This window comes from Propithecus coquereli, unplaced genomic scaffold (genome assembly GCF_000956105.1).
Source record: "Propithecus coquereli isolate 6110/MARCELLA unplaced genomic scaffold, Pcoq_1.0 Scaffold5, whole genome shotgun sequence".
NCBI lineage: Eukaryota > Metazoa > Chordata > Mammalia > Primates > Indriidae > Propithecus > Propithecus coquereli.
In genome coordinates, this window is record NW_012150840.1 from 14,360,301 (window position 1) to 14,365,231 (window position 4,931).

The following is a 4,931-nucleotide window of genomic DNA, read 5'->3' on the forward strand; positions in this document are numbered from 1 at the left end:
TTTGTTAATTCCACTTCTAGGTAGATACCCAATGAAAATGACTGTTGAGGTCCACCAAAAGACACGTGGGAGTATGTTGATAGCAACTTTATTCACGTAACTCCAAAACTGGGGGGGGAAAGAGGTTCGCAACAAGAGAATGGATAAATTGTATATTCGTACAATGGAATGCCAACTGGGAACAAAAAAGAACAAACCACTGTACGGCTTCACCCAACATGGATGAATCTCACAAACACGGATGAAGAGAGAGTTACGGCAGACATAGTCACTGTGTGATCCACTCGTATGAAATTCCAGAACAGGCAGGACTAATCTAGGTGATAGAAGTCAGAATGGTGGTTACCTTTGGGTAATTGACTGGAAGGGGGCCCAAGGAGCCCTCTGGGGTTTCGGAAACATTCTCTATCTTGATCTGAGTGGAGGTTACCTGCGTGTGTGTGTGTGTGTGTGTGTGTGTGTGTGTGTGTGTGTAGGCAGCCATCAAGCTGTGCATTTGATAGTTGTGCACTCTACTGGTTGTAAGCTACACCTCAAAACAAAAGAACGTGATGTTCTCTGAACCTCTAATGAGGAACACTGATGAAAGCTGGTGTTTTTTATGTTTCAAATCACAGTCCCTTGGAAGCTATTTGGGACAATGACACAGGGGAATCTAGAGGATCCCAGATGCGTCTTGGGCTCAGAGGTGTGGAGTCAGAAGGAAGGACAGAGGATGGTCAGTGTGTTCCTTCGGCAGCTGCCTGTCATGCTCCACCAGCAACTGGGCATAAGGGCCAGAGGGCCCCGTCCTGTGTCCTCACTCTGCGACATCAATATTGGGGAGAACAGTCAGCCAAACTCCAAGGGTCCCAGACATGCCACACTTGGGTTCTCTTGTGAGGGAGCACCATCGTCTATCCACCCTTTACTGAGGAATCAGTCCCCAGGCTGTGGGCTGCTCATGAGCGAGGACCAAGTCTGTGCTTCTCTGTTTCTCCACAGCCTGATATATCGTAAATGCCCAACGCACAGTTGTCAAGTGGATGCCTGAATCTGTGGCCCCCGGTCACCTAAGGCATGACTTAAATTCTTCCCAGATGGACCTGACCACTGATCTCAAAGCCACACTTGTGCTTTTTCATTCATGGATCACTGGGATGCTCCTTCCTAAAATAACTGGCATTCCAAGTGAGCTACCAGCATCTCTGACATGCTTCCATCCAGCGCAGTTTTGATTCTGCTAGAAAGGATCTCCAGTTCTTTCTATAACCAAGTTTCCCAGGATCATTCTAAGGTTCCAGCGTCAGCCACTTCTAGCAAAGAGCCTGTGTCTACTCTGCAGGTGACTCTGGAGCCACCAGTGGTGCCGACAGCAGTCTCTGGGTTGGGCATTCCCTGGGCATTCCCTTAGATGGAGGCCAAGAACAGCTGGGTGGTTTGGTCCCTCGAAGAGATTTCTGTGCTATCCAACTTAGTAGCCACTAGCCACATGTAGCTATTAAATCTAAATTGAAAGTAAATAAAATTAAAAATTCAAGTTCCTTAGTTGCACTAGCCATATTTCAAGTGCTGCTACTGGCTACCGTACTGGACAGTGCAGAACTACATATGTTTCCATCATCATAGAAAGTTCTGTTGGACAGCCCTAGATGTTAGATGATCTTCAAACCCTCTTGGAGCCTTTAGGGAAGGGGAGGAAGGACTGGGCCCCCATCCTTAATTCAACCAGAGCCACTCTGCCTATATATTCATATTTCAAGTTAGATTTCCTTTGGAAAAAAGGCTCTATTGCTTTTTAATTTTTAAATACTTTTCAAAAAGGTAAAAAATACAAACCATTTTTAAACTGAGCGGATTGTGAAAAATATGTCTCCTTGCCATCTCCTAACCCTCAGGTCACTAGTTGCCAGCTTATGGGAGCTGCACCTGTTCTACACCTTGTTTTTTTTTCTATTTCACTTACCTCGGATCTTGTTTATATTGGTACATACACATTTGACAGCTATACACTGTTCCACTGCATGGATGTCCCATCATTTATTTAGCCAGTCCCTATGACAGACATTTAGTTTGTTTCCAGTCTTCCGCTACTACAAATGATATTGTGATGAACAAATATCCTAGCTTGTATTTAGATCATTGTTCATGTACAAATATATCTGCAGAATATATCCCTAGTGGGGGAATTGCTGGGTCAAAGGCCATGTGCATTTTTAATTTTACTATATATTGCTGAACTGTCCCCTAAAGAAGTTGTAACAATGAGAAGGTCTTTTCCCCACACCCTCCACAAGGCCACTGTGATCAGGCACACAGGTTTCCTGCAGGGTAACAGTGGCTCCTCTTGAGAGGGGGCTTCCATTGCCTCCCCACAACCCTGAGACCCATTCTACCCACTTATTCTTCATGTCACTCTTCCTGCCACCAAGAATAATCAGCATTTAGTTGAGCACTCAGTTTCATGGACTTTTCACAACAACCTCATGAGGTAGATACCATTATTATTCCCATTTCACAGATGAGAAGCCTGAGGTTTAGACATTAACTAACTTGTTCACTATCACCTATGTGGTTAGTAGCAGAGCTGGGACCCAACCCCATGTCTGTGTCACTGCAAAGCCTGTGCTTATTGCTGATAGGCTTCCCCTTGCCCCTCCTCCTACATGACACCAGGTTTTCCCCCTCCCCGTATCCCCATCTCTCTTTGGGTCTCTTTGTCCCTGTGCCCATGAGCCCTCAGTTCCTTCTCACTCTCTCCTTCCGAGGGTCAGGGCAGAACACCTCCCTCCCGACTCTTCCTCCTTCACTGCCTTGGTTTCCTCTATTCTTGGCCTTGGGCCTGCCCCACCTGAACCACAGGGTCTGCCCAGCCCTACCCCCGGTGATCCCCTCGGCCTGCAGGGCTGGGGAGAGCTGGGGAGGGAGAAGCAACGGCTCCCATCACCTGACCCTACTCAGCCAATTCACGAAGACAAGATGTCAAGTTAATGAGCCTGTGGGCCTCTAATTAGCTGTCAATTACCTCAAATTAATCAACTCCTCGCCTAATTAAGCATTATCGGCAGGTGGGCACAAAGCAGACCATTGTGTGGAAGCCATGAGAAAAGCTGGGCTGGCAAACTTGGTTAGGATCAGCGCTGTGCACTGTGCCCGCCTCCCCATGGCGCTCAGCCCTGGGCCCAGCTGAGAGGTACTGGGGCCCTCTGCCCACCACTGTCCCCAGATACTGGGGTCCTCATGGATCTCCTGGGAAGCTGAGTGGACTGGGAGGGAGGTGCAGAGCTGAGAGGCAGGTGGGACAGCCCTGGGGAAGTGGGGCAGTAGGAACTTAAGGCCACAGAGAAGGACAGGACTTCAAGGCCAGGTTACAAGCTCCTGGCACTTGTTGAGAGCCAGGGTGGGAGAGGGGCTCACAGCTGGGCAGAGAGGAAGCTGGGTTGTGGCTGGCATTCAGGCCTCTGCAGGCAGGCAGGGCTGCCTTCCAATCCTGGCCCGGCCCTTTGTGAGTTCTGTGAGCCCAGGAAGTGACTTAACTTCTTGGAGCCATAGTTTCCAACTCAGGGGCAGGGAAGAGAATTTTTTAAACACCTTCCTGGGTCGTTGTGAGGGTTAAATGAGATTATGCATGTGAAATGTCTGCCACGTCAGTGTTCAGTATATTCAGGAGTGGTGGCAGTGGAGGTGGGTGGATCAGTGCCCAGGGGTGCTTCACCTAAGGACTGTTCAAGCTGTAGCGTATCCCCAAATTCTGACCCCTAAGCTTCGGGCGGCCTCCAGCCTGCAGTGCACCTCTGAAAAATGTGAGTGGGCTGCCTGGGACATGCCAAGTGCTGGATGCTGGGGTGTCCTCTTCACCACCCCTGGCCATCTCCCAGTGTCTGAGGACCCAGGGCTCAGGTGTCCTTCTCCACTCACAAAGAGCCCTGGGTGCCATATGGGGTCACCAGATGAAGTGACCACAGGTCTCTAACCAGAGACCAGGATGAAGAGGGCAAATGAGGGCCCCTCCCCCCTTGGGGCTTCTGAGCCTAAAGGAGAGGGGTTCTCCAGGCAGCCCTTGGGCCCTGAGTTCAAGCCCCAGTCATGGTCCCGGGGGCTAAACAGAGTTCCCACTCTCCTTGGCACAGGGCAGGATGAGGCTGGGGGCCTTCTGGGCAGCTCTGTGTTCCCACTGGTGGTCAAATGCCACCACACCCATGCCAGGTCTGTCCCCTCACCCCACCTCCCTTTGTAATCTCTGCCCCCATCTCAACCCTGGCACAGGACACCGTTTCCCTGCCTCCTGGGGCAACGGAGGCCCTCAGCCTCACCTCCGTGAACGCTTGGAAACATCTTCCCCTCCATGGTATTAATCACTCAGTCATTTAGCAAACATTTATTGTGCCTACTAATTAAAGCTCACAGTGTAAAAGGGAGATGGTTGGGTCAACGCTTACAAATCATTAATGCATGCCCTGGGGACAGGAGGAACAGAAGGGAGCTGGCATTTTATTAAGTGCCTACTATGTGCTGGCAGGAGTGGCAAGTAAGAGATTCAACGAATATATTACACATGTATGTGCTGTTATGTTTAATGAATTATTTATCAAGATAGATAATACAGTTTTTAAAACTATAATAATTCAAAAGGGTATAGAGTGAAAAGCAGGCTTCCCTCACACCCCCGTCCTCCAGCTATCCGATCCCTTTCCCACAACAAGTAACCAGAGATTAAAAAAATGTTTATTGGCCAGGCGCGGTGGCTCACGCCTGTAATCCCAGCACTCTGGGAGGCCAAGGCGGGCGGATTGTTTGAGCTCAGGAGTTCGAGACCAGCCTGAACAAGAGCGAGACTCCGTCTCTACTAAAAATACAAAGAAATTCATCGGACAACTAAAAATATATAGAAAAAATTAGCCGGGCATGGCGGTGCATGCCTGTAGTCCCGGCTACTCGGGAGGCTGAGGCAG